Source organism: Mytilus galloprovincialis, chromosome 2 (genome assembly GCF_965363235.1).
Source record: "Mytilus galloprovincialis chromosome 2, xbMytGall1.hap1.1, whole genome shotgun sequence".
Taxonomy (NCBI): Eukaryota; Metazoa; Mollusca; class Bivalvia; order Mytilida; family Mytilidae; genus Mytilus; species Mytilus galloprovincialis.
In genome coordinates, this window is record NC_134839.1 from 59404961 (window position 1) to 59421353 (window position 16393).

Here is a 16393-nt window from a genome sequence, read left to right on the forward strand (position 1 = left end):
TAAGGAGAAGTTAAGATCTTGTGCCAAATCAGGCCTTAAATCAAACAAAGGAGTAGGTTCAGTAAGACCCCTTTTTGGCCCCAAAATATAACTGTTTTACAAAATTGTTAAAATGTAAACCTTTAGTTATTTATTGGACAGTAGAATGCTTCTGCTACATAAATATGGGCTGATTTTGACAATACAATGCACATATATCCGGTACTAGCACCATTAAGTCATGCTAAATTACTGAAATCCTCATAATTCTAGCATTTTAGCTAAATTTTAGACGGTTTTCGTGTAAAACGAAAGTGGCCGCATTCGTGTTCATCCTGATGCCCGCGTCACACTGTCCCGATTTTTACGCCGATGGCAACACGATTATGGAAATTTTCAAAATCGGGACTGATCGTATCCAGATCGGACTATTCGTAGTGCCATCTTTAACCATCGTAGAACCATCGGCCACTTTATCTAGCCTTCGGGAAGAACTTCGGGAAGGGTTCTAAATTTTTTAACATGTTAAAAAATCCCCGAAGGTGCGTCCGATGTTGAGGGTTCGTATTAAGTTCCTATCACCATCCTCACCATCGTAATGTAACCGGGAATGCATCTTTGAACATCGTATTGCATTCGTGTTTCCATCGGGCAGTTTTGACATTACGATGTCTACACGAATGAATCACGAAGCTACCCGAAGGTCTTACGATGGCAACACGACTACGTGAAGACCTCGTAATCCCGTCGTGTTGCCATCGAATAAAAGTACGAAGGCGACAAGATGGAACTACGACGGCAATAAATCCAGCTAAATGTAAGTTAATTTTCGCGCTAAAATACATTTAAAGTGCCATGCGCGATATGCACTGGTCACGACAGTTAAGAAAGACGTTCACAAAACATGGAGCTCATCATATGATTCTATGAGAACAAGAAAGGCGACAGCGTTGTTTCTATTAATTCAAATGGAACAAGAAGAGCAGCTATTACAGGCTCGGGATTTACTTTTACAAGTAAAATATTATTTTTTGTCAATTTTTCATATCAAGTAACATAATGAAAATCATAAACGCGCCCCGTACACCAACACTGCAGGTACACGTATATAGGGAAACCAACTTGTTCTTCATTATTCTGATTTTTTATGTATCGTCTGAGTTGTTGTCACACGAATGTTTACTTCATAACCATTTTGTTTTCTATATGTCATATTCTAATGCAATATTTTTAAAACAATCAATTTCATTGGTCAATATCTATTTCAGGCTTATGTAAATTTCACGTTTTACTAGGTCGCAACCGCATAACAAATTCATACGCGTCGCACTTGTTTTGTTTTGCATAACAATGGCTGACCTAAATACCTCTACTTTTGACAACAATGACCCGAATGACGAGAATAACTCACAGAATGAACTATTTTTGTTAATGCCTTTAGTGTTGCCAAACTTTAATTTAGAAACAAGTTTATTAGAAGGGTTAGAAGAGGACCAAACGGCAGATACGGCAGAAAACCCACCAGTCAACACAACAGCAGACGACGCCGACATATTGCAATTGTCAACGGAGAATTGCACAGCTGATCAGTCTACTAGTATGAATTCAAATCCCATGGAAGTGGACTTGGTTGCAGCTGATGTTTCTCGTAGGTGTCAAACAAATTCAAGCAGAATAAAACCTGCACAGCTTTCTCCATAACACCTTATCTCTTCTGTTATGCACCCCCCCTTTTCTTTTTTTTGTTACTCCTCTTAAAAGTCTTTAATAATCTATGTTTTTAATAAGTGGAATTAACCTTTCCATGCAAGTCAAAATAAATATATAAATACATATAAACTTGCAAATTTTCAAATAAAACCACTTCATTTTAATTCAGCATAACATTGGGCTGCGAAAAAAGGAGTGAGACACAAAAATACTATTTTTAAACCTGAAATCCACCTTCCATATAAGAGATACATGTAATTGTATTGTATTTAAAGCTTGGCCTTTCGTAAAATTGGGTGATACTGTATTGTATTGGAGGATTTGCGGGTAGGTAAACCGGGGTTTTTACTGTTGCAAACTGAGTTTACCTGGCGACGCGGAGAGGAGACAGGTAAACAGATATTTGCACCCCCAGTTTACCCGGCTAGTCCCTAAATACAATACAGTTATCTCCATTCTAGTGCAATTGTCTCTAAACTTTTACGAAGGCTTAAAATACAATACAGTTATCTCTATTTTAATGCAGCATATTAAAACAAATACCATATGCATTTAACAAATATTTTGGGGTAAAATGACATAAATGAAAAAGTCCAGGGAAACTGTTGCATTGTCTTTAGCAACTTAACAATGTGACGTTATATGTATACTCATGATGCCAAACATAAACTAAAACTAGACATATTTATACCCTTTGAATGCTTTAGAATGCCTGAATGGCTTCAATGTTGACAAAAAGAACATTTTGAGGCTAAAAATGTGACTTTCAATGTTTATCTTGTGAGAAATGAAATACATTGTATCAAAAGAATGTTGGAAATCAAAATGTTTGCTTTCGATTAGGCATGATTAGTTTACATTTGTAGTAACGAACTGATAGAAAGTGGAATTTACCCATTCAAAGTATTTGTCAACTTCCAAAGACAATTATTGTTACAAAAAATCGCCTTAAAAAATAAAAAAATAAAAAGCTTTGTTACAAACGTACTGTTGCAAATAAGATAAAGCATGTACATGTATCTTTGTTTATCTGTTGCAGTGGACCCCTTGATTGACCCTGAGAGTGATGTTGACTTGATAGAAGCTGTCAACATACTAGAATCACAGAAAGAAAACAATGCTGTTCTTCAAAGCCGCTTTGCGGAACTAGATGATGAGGAAATGGAGTTGATTTTAGATGATGCCAACAGCAAAGGAACCAAAAAAATGACCAAATATGGAGTCAAAATATTCAAACGTACGTTATCTGATGGACAAAAAATTTTAAGAAAAGATATGTAAATTGTATATGAATTTCATTATAATGATAAATACCACTAGAGATTATAAATAATACAAAAAAGTTTATATTTTCCTGCTATTGACCTATTGTTGTATATATATATAGTCAATATGTAACCATGGCAACAGGCAATATCTTTGAATACTCTTATTTAGATTGATTTGACGCATGTTTCAACATGTACATCATCATTAATGTAGATCTTGTATCACAAAATTGTAAATCAGCTAGCTGCTATTATGCAGCAAGTACACATTCTGTAAATCATACAGTTAACTACATGTACATTGTACATGTATAGGAGGAAGTTTATATCCAAAGTAGGAAAGCTTTTTCTGCACATTCAGTCTCCATTTTAATAACTCTCATTTACCAATAAAGCTCACTATATTCTGATCATTCATCCACCATTATTATTTGCACAATTGAAATCTTCACACTATTTTTCATTTTCATCTTTGAAAGGCGTGGTCATGAAAACCAATGTAAATTTTCAGAAAACACTTTTGCAATTTAAAAAGATATTAGCGGTTTATTCTATATTCTTAACTCGGTCCAAATATCACCATCTCCTTGCTTTCCCTGTTCTTTCAATCACAAAAGGTGATCTTGAGAAACTACAAAATTCAAATATGTTGTGTCTTGAAAACCAAAGATGTCTACAACGCAAAGTTTGGTTTGACATGCATAATGCTAAGTTTTAGAAGGCACAGTCGTGAAAACCATCTTGAATTTTTAAAGAACACTTTTCAATTTAAAAGATAGTTGCGTATATTCTATATCTTTAAATAGGCCGAAATATCACCCTCTCCTTGCTTTCACTGTTCACATGATTATGTTGTGTTTCAACATTAACTCTTTCGGCAAATAAGGCATGCAGAACCAAAATGCTCTCAGTAGCAGTGCCCAGCACTGTGTGGCCATACATATATGATCGTCACTTGTTACTGAAATTGAAAAAAATATCACATATTACTACTGTATTATATATATATATAACTACTTTGATATGCAAGACGAGAACAATTATTGCTGTACAATATTAAGTTAAAACAAATTAGGAAATAACTGTACGGTATTTTCAGCTTGGCCTTCGTAAAACCTACATTTTACTGTTCATTTCAAATTCAGTTTTCTTGGCGACACGTAGCAGAGCTAGGTAAACAGATAATTTGTGACAGTAAAATCAAGTTTTACGAAGGCCAAGCTTAAAATAAAATACAGTTTACTCCATTCTAGTGCAGCATATTAAAATAAATACCATTTAACTAATATATTGGCGTAAAATGTGATGAATGAGAAAGTCTGCGAAACTATTGCATTGTCTTCAGCATTAACTCGTATACTCACGATGTCAAACATAAACTCTAGACATATTTATTGCCAACCACTCAAATGGCGACAGTAAAACCAGCGGTTTACTGTTGCGAATTCTCAAATACAATATATGGTTTTAATATGCAACCTAACAATAAATGTACGTCAAGCTAAAAATACATTTAGCATGTTAAAGTAACTCCACTCGAATCACATAAAATAAAGGCCATAATTTTTCCAGATCTTAAAGTTACATAAAAGCCGTAATTCTTTACCGGTCCTTCAATTACATTAAGAATAATAAACAGCTTAAAGGAACCTTTGTATCTCTATTTTTTAGAATGGCTTGCTGACAGAAACAAAGATGTCAACTTTGAAAACTTCAGCACAGAAATGCTCAACACTTCTTTACGTGAATTTTACACTCAAGTCAGGACAACTGATGGGAACTTCTACTCAAAAAGTACTTTTGTTGGAATCCGTGCTTCCATAAGCCGCCATTTAAGAAGCCCTCCCTATAACCGTCCAGAATCTCTTATGGAAGATAAATCGCTTTATACCTCAAACCAAATGTTTACTGCAATGTTAAAGAAGTTACAGCGGGAGGGACTTGACAGAACAAAACACCACTCTTCAATCGCAGAAGGCGATCTCGAAAAATTAAGAAATTCACATGTGTTGTCTCTTGAAAACCCAAGAAGTCTACAACGCAAAGTTTGGTTTGACATTATGCTAAGCTTTGGGAGGCGTGGTCGGGAAAACCAACGTAAATTTGCAGACAACACTTTTGCAATTCAAAGAGATAGTCGCGGTGTAGAATATGTTGAATTTCAAATGTCAGAAACAACTAAAAATCATAAAGGGGATCAAACAGACGATGACTTTGAAAGAAATCCACGTATGTATGCAACAGGCAATGACAACTGTCCTCTTAAAGCATTTCAGAAATACATGAGTAAAAGGTGTACAAGCAGTACTCATTTCTTCCAGCAACCGCGGGCAAAAGTAAACAAGGATGATAATACATGGTATACATCACGGCCTGTTGGAGAAAAAATGCTGAATGACATGATGAAACAAATATCTACAGAAGCCAAACTCAGTAAAATGTACACTAACCACTGTGTTCGCGCTACGACAGTTACTGTCTTGTCTCATGCTGGAGTTTCCAATAGGGAAATCATGAAGATTACAGGGCACAAGTGTGAGAGCAGTCTCGATTCGTACAATGCCGACTCTTCTGAAGCCCAAAAAAGAAAATATTCGGGAATCCTGCAAGGGAAATCACCCAATAATCAAACTGCCACCTCTCACACTGTTGCAATATCTCAAAACCCTGCTAATGTCTTACCTGCACATCTTCAAGCGCCACCTTGTCCTCCGTCTGTACCGTACAACATGAACATGTTGCAGAACGTGTGTCTCAACAACACTAACATCAACACCAGAATGTCGGTTCCTTCATACAACAAACAGTTTGAAATAAACCATTCCTCCGTTCAGATCTTCAACTACCATGTACCACAGCAATGATCATTGTCGACCCAATATGATTGACTTCTTCAGTGATTTATACGGAGTTTAGAAGTGCTGCACCTCCAAACATCCGTGGTTGCCGCCATCTTACTTGTTATTAATTTTGTTCAAGTTTGAATCGTGAACTTTATTTAATATTCTATAAACAGTATTTCATTGAGAAAAATAAAATATTTGATATATCTTTACCAGCAAGTTATTTATTCAACAATATTTTGTGGTCTGAAAATATTTTGGAAACTTTCTTCTTGGAACTATATTTTGTCGGAGGGTTATTATTATGACGCTTCGAAAACATATTGAAGTCACATGACTTCTATAAATAATTCCAATATTAACTATTTTTAAAGACGATTTCACTAGAATGGAGATAACCGTATTGTATTTGAGGATTTGCGGGGGTAAACCGGGGGTTTTACTGTCGCAAATATCCGTTTACCTGTCTCCGCTCCGCGTCGCCAGGTAAACTCAATTTGCGACAGTAAAACCCCCGGTTTACCCCCGCAAATCCTCAAATACAATACGGTTATCTCCTAATTTTCCCGCATTTGTTGCTTTCCCCACATCCTTCCTTTTGTCTATATTATTATGATATTCTCCAGGAAAGGGCTCTTTTTGAATAAAAGGGATCAACGAACCCATTACCTTACCTTTAAGATAGATCAGTAAACATGGGCATAATTATGGGTGATTATTCAGACTAGTGCACACATTTTACAGTTCAAACAAGGCAATGCCGAACGTGGCATCCCCTCGTATGTAACATATTGGGGACAAATATGGACACTATATTTGTATATGACATATGCAGAAAATGGTAAATTGAATATACATATTTGATATATAAACTATTTTTTTTAGAAATCAACCAAAACATTCAGTAACTGGAAAAACCTTTAATATTGTCTTTTGAACCAGCAGGTAAAAAAATGAGCAACCAATTTCCTGTGTATTATGCTATTTCAAGGAGAAAAAAACAAGTCCATCTGCATGACCTTGACCTTTGGCCTTGAACGTAAAAAATGTCAGATCATTACAAGGAGGAACAATATACCAAATGTGGTTAAAATCTTTTGAAGCATAATGGTTTTAGAGTGTTCACAATGGTGATATTGCCTTGTATTACAACTGCCACTGTGACCTTGACCTTTGAACTTTAAAGTCAAAAGCGCTTAAGAGAAATTAAATGTACAATATAATATATTCAATATTGATTAAACAATTTACAACGCGTGATGCCTTCGGCATATAATTTAAATGCATCGTAAGCTGTACACGACGTCTTTAAGACATCGTAAGGCCATCGCGCCATCATCGTAATCCATCGTGTAGCCTTCGTAATCCATCGTGTAGCCTTCGTGATCCATCGTTTAGGCTTCGGCTGAGATATGAAGCTTACATACCCGTCTTCGGTTAACCTTCGTATGTCCATTTTTTGCTATCGTACATAATTTCGGCACCATCGTATAGACTTCGTTATTCATCGTACTTGCTTCGGTCACTTTTTGGTATTTTAACGAGATCGGGACCAACTTCGTATGAACTTTCAATTTTCGCATTTGGGTGTCCATCGTATATAAAAATCGGGACAGTGTGACGCGGGCATTAATATTGAAATGTAAGTTGTATTTTATGATAATACATAACATATATAAAGGTTGAGGATGAACACGGATGCGGCCACTTTCATTTTTACCAAAAACCATCTGAAAAGTGATATTTTTCGGCATATTAGGTAGATTTTTCATATTTGAGCTTGAATCGGATCGTTTTTAATGACTAAATCTGTTAAAATCTTTCACATAAACTAATTAATTCAAATAAAATAGACACTTAAGTGTTTAAAAAGTGGTCAAAATCTTCGTCAGATGAACCTGAAATTTGAGGCCAAAATCGGTCCTTACCGGACCTACTCCTTTCCTTTCCTTTTTTTTCAATTCGAAATCAAAGTTATGTATTTCAAGTGAATAGAGATTTCCCAAGAGGCTGTGTCGCTCACCAGACTCTACTTCGGTTTTTGAAATCATATAAAAAAAGATAAAATTGGTTTAATATTGCATTCCATTCTGTGGTTTTCTAAAAGAAGACATTTGTATGTTTTTCTCATGGGTGCTCTTGGATGATGGATCGGCTACAAAGTAACAACATTTGGTCAGAACCTCATAAGGAACATTCATGCTATGTTTGATTCCATTCAGTGGTCCTCTAAAAGAAGACATTTGTATGTATTTTTTCCATAGGGTCCTATGTTAAACTAAGTCCCATGCTGGCGGTAATCTTGGATGATGGATCGACTACAAAGTAACAACTCTTGGTCAGCACCTCAAAAGGAACATTCATGCTATGTTTGGTTTCATTCTATTCAGTGGTTCTCTAAAAGAAGACATTTGTATGTATTTCCTAATGGGTCCTATGTTAAACTGAGTCCCTCGCTGGTGGCCATTTTGGATGATGGATCGGCTACAAAGTAACAACACTTGGTCAGCACCTCATTAGGAACAGTCATGCCATGTTTAGTTTCATTCCATTCAGTGGTTCTCTACAAGACGTTCAAAATGTAAAAAGTTAACGGCTACGACAGACGACGACGGACGACGGACGCTAAGTCATGAGAAAAGCTCACTGGGCCCTTCGGGTCAGGTGAGCTAAAAAAAACGATAACAGAGCATTAAACAACGCAAGGCCACCAATAACCAACACAACGATAAAAAGTTCCTTCTCCAAGTGTGGGATTTAATAAAGATTGAAGCTTCTTCATTATTGTCGGATTTTTTTCTCATCTTAATGACCAATCTTTCTTATAGTGTCACGAAGCGTTAGCTTACATTTACTTTTTCAAACCATAATTCAGCCGTGTAATTAAAGTGCTGAATTATGATATTTCTACTTATTCTTTGCAAATTTATTGGTCCAATAAATCCCGAAACGTAAGTTCTGAAACATATAATTGCTCTTTAAGTCATCGATATATCTAGTCTATAACTGCCTTTCTGACATTGCCTCATTGTATATTTGCGTCCAAATAGAGTTTATGGTACCTGAAAAGCTGTAAGCCTTTGCTCGTATTTCAGACCACTTGATAATTAGTGCAAGTTTTGTTTAACTCATTGCTGCATGAAAAAAATACCATGGACTTTAAATACACATTGAGTCACTGTTTATTGCTAGGATTAGCGTAGTCACTTTTGAATTAACGCTATGAACTTATGTTTAACATCCTGTTTGAATGGTTAGTCATTTTTGGGACGCGTTATTGTTTGGCTGTTTGGTGTGAGGCCAAGGCATCATATTAAAGACCGTGCCTTTACCTAAAATGAATTACTTTTAGAAATTGTGACTTTGATGGAGAGTTGTCTTATTGGCACTCATACCACATCTTCTTATATCTATGAACGCTAGATAATGATCAACGAATAAAAATTGACTACCGACACTAACTGCCATCAGGCATGGTCGCCACCCAAGTAAAAGTAGAAAATTCAAGAAAAAATCTTTTAAAAAAAATCGATATTTGTTTTGCCAACAACATTCTAGATTAAATGATACATTAACATGATGGCCAAACTGGATTTAAACATGGCCACCACCAATCATTTAATCCGCCGCCAGGCTTTTATTGGATGATACATTTTTTATCATCCACCGGTAATAGAATATTCATTTATTTAATAGGATGGAAAATGGAGAATGGAGAACCAAAGGTGTAATACAGGCAATTTAATGCCTCTTAATTTGATTAATTTTATTTGAAACATATTCATTTAAAATAATGAATGAGACCAGTATGCTTTATATAGCTGTATGCAGTTTAGGTTTGTTTTTGTCGTTTATTTGCTGTTTAATTTATTAACACCAAATAAATCATCGCATTTTCTTCATCTACACTCTACACTCGTTCGATCTCCTATTTGAGTTTTTTTTTTTTTTTTTCATATATATATACAGGTTTATAACGTCAACTATAACTCGATCTATTATATCTTAGCCTGAAAAATCAATTTATAACTTCAAACTTTACAACTTCATTTTATTCCGATATCAACACAACATGTATTACTAATTTGAAATCAACTATCACGCCTTTTCATCGTATTTCCTTATTGACCTTTGATTCCATGATTACTGCGATTACGTTTCTAACAAGCATGTTACCTAGTGTTTTGTTTGTTTTTATTGTCGGTCGTGGTAAAGTTTGGGATATAAAAAGTCATCAAATATATAAGTATCAGGAAACGTAAAACGCCGATTATCCGATAATAGTGCAGAAAACAGCCCAATAACACCAATGGGTCTTCAACACAACGGAAAAAAATCCCGCACCCGTGGCGGTTTTCAACTTTCTATTAATGTCTCAACGATAGTTTCACAAAGCGTCAGGTTGTATTTACAACTTTTTAAGCCATAATTCAACGGTGTAATCAATGTGCTGAATTATGATATTTCTATTTATTCTTTGCAAATTTACGGGTCCAATAAATCCGCAAAAAGAACTTTATGAAACATACAATTGCTCTTTAAGCCATCAAAATATTTAATCCATGATGGTCTTTCTGACATTGCCTTACTAAACATTTGTTTGCGTCCAAACAGAGTCTTATTTTACATAAAAAGCTGTGAACCTCTGATCTTTTTTACGACCACTCGATAACTACTAAAAGTTTGGTTTATCTCATTCTTGCATGGACATAATACTATGGAATTTAGATAATGTGCACTTTGATATCCTGTGTAAGTTGGAATAGCACAGTTACTTTTGAATTTAACAATATGAACTACTGTTTAACATCCTGTTTAAATAGTTAGTCATTTTTGGGGCCCGTTGTAGCTTGCAGTTCGGTGTGAGCCAAGACACCGTGTTAAAGACCGTACTTTGACCTATAATGGTTTACTTTTACAAATTGTGACTTGAATGGAGAGTTGTCTTATTGGCACTCACACTACATCTTCTCATATCTACATGTATTAACGCTTGATAATAAATAATCAATTAATAAAGCTTGATCTAAATGACTACTGACACTTTCTGCCATCAGGCATGGTCGCCACCTAGTAAAAGTAGACTATTTAAGATTATTTTTTCAAAAGACTCTTATTCGTTTTAGCCACCATAATTTGATTAAATTATTATAATACATTAACAGTAACTTTGTTGACACGTTGTTGTTGAGGGCCAAACTGCCTTCAAACATGGCCACTACCACTAACACAATCCGCCTCCTAGCTTTTATTTAATGATAAATTTATGATCATCCACAAGAAAAATAGTTTATGAATAAGTGCAGTAATTACTACCAACCACTGTTTGAACTGATACAGACCGAAATATTGTTTAATAGGGGTGGAGAATGCAATTTTTCAACCACACGAGTACTGCAGGCAATTCAAGGCCTCTTATTTGAATAACCCTTCATTTGAAACATATTCATTTAAAATACAAAATGAGACGAGTATGTGTATAGCTATTTACAGTTTATGTTTGTGTTTGATGTTTGTTTGCTGTTTTACATCAATCATCGCATTTCTTCATAACTACATCTACATGTCTATGAAGCTTGATCTAACACTCGTTTGATCTCTTATGTGATATTTTTTTTTATATAGATCTATAACATAAACTAATACTCGATCTATTATAATAGCTTAACACTTTAAACTAAATTGATAGCTTAATTTTTAAACTACATTGATAGCTTAACATTTAACTTAATTATCGCTCATTTGAAATAAAGTTTTAACTCTACCAGATGGCTTATTATTGACCTTTGGATCCTTGATTACAGTGCTTTTATTTCTAACAAGCATTTAACTTAGTGTTTTAGTCTTTGACATACTCCCATTGCCATTCTTATTGCTAATATACATTTAACCTTTAATGTTTTTGTTTGTATTTATTTTCGGGTGTTAAAGTTTGGGATATAGAAAGAAATCAAAGATATTAGTCTTACTTAGGTGCGCCAGACGCAGGTTTTGTCTTACGTTACGCATGCTGCTCCTACAACCCCTAGGATTTAAAACAGAATCTTCGAAATTTTCCGCAAAACAAAATAAAAATGTAAGCAAACACGAACCACTATTAAAACAAATTCAACATTTAAAAAAACAAATAAAACTTGCAAAAATTATTCGAAGTGAAAAACCCTCTTTGATGCCGAATTTTTAATGTTACGTGTTGTAGGAACATCGTGCACAACGTTTCTACATAAGACTCCTGTCGAATCAAAATAGTATGATGACCATCTATAATACGAAGTTGAAAAGCATTACTAATCGAAAATTCCGAAAAATGTGTGCCGAATACAACTTTGCCAAATTAAAGTCAATGTATGCCTGCAAATAGAAAAGTCTTAGTAAATATAGAGAAAACGAAAATACAAATTATAATTCACGTCAATATGGAAAAGTGCTGACTACAGGGATTGTGGTTATCATTGGAAACAAAACGTCAATCGTCAATGGCATCGATCCAGTTGTTTTAAATACTTATCAGTAATACCATGCTAATAATTTGGCATGTTTGAAGCACGTTTCGTTTACATTTTCTCATCAATCGAATCAAAGTAGTTGCAAAATTGTTAAAGCAATCTAATACGATGTTGAAGGGCATTATAAATCGAAAATACAGAAAAGCTGTGTCATATACTAAAAAATGCAAAATATGCATGAGGGTAGAGAAACCTTAGTGTTTCAAACAAACCAACCTATTAAAACAGTAAATTTACAGAAAATTAAAATACCAATGATATTTTATGACAACACAAAAATTGAATATTAGACTGGTTAACCCGCTGGGACGAAACGTTCACCACCAATGGCACCGAACAAGTAGCTATACATGAGATTAACTTTGTCTGTTTTATACGTACAATGTATTGGGCGAATAACCTAAACACTAGCCGCAATAAGCCGGGTTAATTCTACGCCTATCTATTATTTTGTTAATACATATATGAATGATGTTTCTTCGTAATCTTTAAAAGTTGTTTTTTAAATTTTCATGCAGATAATACATTATGTGTTTCATTTAAAACAAAAACAAAACAGTATGGCACTTAGCCTATGAAACACATTTCCAAACATACTTATTACTCCTAACGAAATGTCAATAGGTATATGGGCAATCTAATTTTTTTATTGTGTTATACACGTGAAAAGTAGGAATTCACAATTAAGTATTTCTTAATTTGACAACTTAAAAGTAACCGGATTATATTTATCAATACAGCATAATTCAACATATTGTTCAGGTTGCAGTTTCACTAGTAATGTGGTGCTTCTGAGCTGTCAGAAATAATGTTAATATGTTAAACATCAGACAAGATTATCCCAGATGCTCATATTCAATAGTTTACAAATTTTAACATATATAATTAAAGATGTTGGAAACGCGTCAATGAGACAGCATGCAACAAAACAACACAAAAAGAAATGAATTCTGAATATATCCATGATATTTACGTACATCATTTGTATTACTTATATTCAATTTTTACATTTAGCTTCAACAAAAAGTCGTAATTCTTGCGTATTTAGTCATGATTACTCAATTTAGCAATAATTCGTTGTTCTCTTTTGTCTAGCTCGTGCATGCCATCTGCTAGAATTACAATGAAATTGGAAACAATCAACAGGAAGATACATCGTTTTACACCGACTCATTATCGAGGGTTTCTTATCGTCGAGTTGCAAGTTGCGAGTTTAGAAAGTCGAGTTGCAAGTTATGAAAGTCGAGTTGCGAGTTACAAAAGTCGAGTTGCGAGTTAAGAAAGTCGAGTTGCGAGTTAAAAAAAGTCGAGTTGCGAGTTACAAAAGTCGAGTTGCAAGTTACAAAAATCGAGTTGCAAGTTACGAAAGTCGAGTTGCGAGTTAAGAAGGTCGAGTTTCGAGTTACAAAAGTGGAGTTGCGAGTTACAAAAGTGGAGTTGCGAGTTATAAAAGTCGAGTTGCGAGTCACGAAAGTCGAGTTGCGAGTTACAAAAGTCGAGTTGCGAGTTACAAAAATATTTTGACACCGAATTTTCAGGTTTCATTCCCATTTGATAAACAAAGCATGCATGTACCCGAACATAGTTATTCCCGTGATTGCGGGATTTGAAAGAGTTATATGTGGTACTATTTATAATAAGAGTCTAATATAAGTTAGTTCTGGAGGTATTTGAAAAAAAAATAATGTATCCTTAATGGACGAGATCGATCTTTACATTTCAACATAAAAAGAACCGGTCTGACCATAAATTACCTTATTACCTTATATTTCGTAAACGTATAATCCAAAAAATAGAATAATAAAGGAAATTCTGCATCTCGCGCGGACTATAACACATTGCAAAATCATGGAGAACATAGTTTGCTCATTGGAACTTGTATGGATTTATTAATCATTTTTTTTGGTTCATACATGTGTAACAAGTTAAGACACATGTGTAGACCATCGCTAAATAACGAACGGCCAATACGTTTGAAGATGAGGATTTGCAGCAAAGAAATAGAAATAGATTTAGAAGATAATCCAAAAATAGCGGAATCGATCAATCTAAGCATGCATTTACACTTGAAAAAAGATCGATTCATATAAGATTGATCTTTTTAAAACCGCATCTGGAAGTGGACTTTTTAAGACCGATTGAAGATTAAAGATCGGTCTTTCCCGTTTTCATTAGACTAAAGATAGATCTTTTTTTAGACCGATCTCAAGATAGCCATTGTAGTAATTAATAAAGGTGTTGATTGTATATTTTTGACGAAATAATGGGGTTAAATGGCGTCCGTCACATGAAACATAAAGGATTTATTAAAAACTTTGCGACGCACGTGTTTGAAGCATAGTTCGAGACGTCTCCTCTCCTTCTTTTATCGCTGGTCCGTAAAGGAAAAAATGTTCAAAAGCAAGTACAATCTCTCACTTAAAACTTCATCCTTTGACTTTGATATACATGTAGATGACTGATTTAAGAAGGTTCTTTAAAGTCGTTTTAGCGATGTTACAAGCATAGTTTTACGTCCCGACTTTCTTTTTCATGACGATAGTATGGAAGCGCATATCGTCGCTGGGCTTCTAAAATGTCGTATAAGACTTTTTTGGCTAAAAATACTTTTTTACACCAATGGTCTGGGCGGGAGGAAATCTTTGGTATTACAAAATAGCATTCAGTTAGACCAATCAAAATGTGTGAAATAAGACATATTACAAAATTGCCAATGTCAGTTGTTTGTAAAGTTTGCTTCCAAAATGTTGTATGAAAACTTGAAAATCGTTGTAGAATGGCTTTGGGAAAAAAAAATTGTACATTTCTTTATTTCTGTGAAAATAATTTAAGTTCTTGGATAATCCAGAAATGTCAAAGTTTTTATTTCACTGCTATTTACAAAAATGTTCAAGTTCACATACGACATTTTGGAAGCATGCATTTTGCCCAAATTTTCAAAGCCTGTTTGTGAGATATTTTTTTCTTCAAAAATTTGTAATTTACAACATTTTAGAAGCCCAGCGACGATATATGGTACACCGCTCGGGTAATAAGCTGGAATGAAATCATCATGAGGAATCAACTTGTCGGAATGATAAAGAAAAAGTTTCATAACAATGTCGGCTTGCTGATACTGTATAAATATATTGACATGGTAATAAGAAGTCGACATGTTAAATTTAACTTGTTAATTGATTAAGCCGACAACTTATTTGATGATGAGATAAAACCACGTGACCATTTTGAAAAAAAACCAACATGATCTATCTTTAAACCGATTTTCATATGTCGATTGTTTAATGTGCTTCGGATAGGTGTCGCTATCCATTGAGTTAAATTTCAAATTAAAGTTCTAGTTGATGATCTGAGTTATTTGGTATGATAAGGGGTAACGGCAGTCAAAGTACTAAAAAAAATCACTATTTCGGACATAAGGGGGATATCCCCACACTAGTTCGGCTGTTTTTCCCTCCCTATTTCTCAAATGGAATCAGTATTATAATAAATTCACGAAGGATTGCATGAAACTCTCCGTCTCGCCTGAGATTGCTGCTGTCAATGCAAAATTTGTAATATTGACTGTAAAATGTTAATTTTTCTGTAACATACAAAATTTAGAAAATATTTTTTTTTATGTAGATGATTTATCTTGATCTTAAAGATTAACTTCAAAGAAAGTTTAATAACAATTCATGGAGTTTTGCAAACTTATCACGACAAAACAGTTTTATTAACTGCATCAAAAAACCTAACCTTGTATAAAGATATTAAGAAGATGTGGTATGATAGCCAATAAGACATCTCTCGACCACATATCGAATCATGGAGAAGTAAACAATTTTATGTCACAGTATGGTCTTCAACTATGAGCAAAATCCTTACCGCATAGTAAGCTAAAACATTCTGAAATGACACTAGTAAAAAAAATCACACGAGAAACATACGATCTAAATGGAGAAGACGCCGACGCCATTGACGACAACGGAATAAAGATTTGCTGTGTCTCACTTCCGCGACATTAATGTCGAAGTCTCGACACAAATCCAATGACTCGTACTTTGTTGTCAACAAATGAAACACTTTTTAAATTAATCATTTCATTAAT

The 16393-nt window shown here is 34.4% G+C and overlaps 2 long non-coding RNA genes across 2 annotated transcripts; one reads left to right on the forward strand and one right to left on the reverse strand.

Moving 5' to 3' along the window:
• Positions 1-1191: 1191 nt before the first annotated feature.
• Positions 1192-6012, forward strand: LOC143063989 (uncharacterized). Its single transcript, XR_012975156.1, has 3 exons — positions 1192-1627; positions 2729-2926; positions 4629-6012. It is a non-coding gene; the product is annotated as an uncharacterized LOC143063989 (long non-coding RNA).
• Positions 2966-5779, reverse strand: LOC143063988 (uncharacterized). Its single transcript, XR_012975155.1, has 2 exons — positions 5640-5779; positions 2966-3918 (listed from the first exon to the last, which is right to left on the reverse strand). It is a non-coding gene; the product is annotated as an uncharacterized LOC143063988 (long non-coding RNA).
• Positions 6013-16393: the final 10381 nt, after the last annotated feature.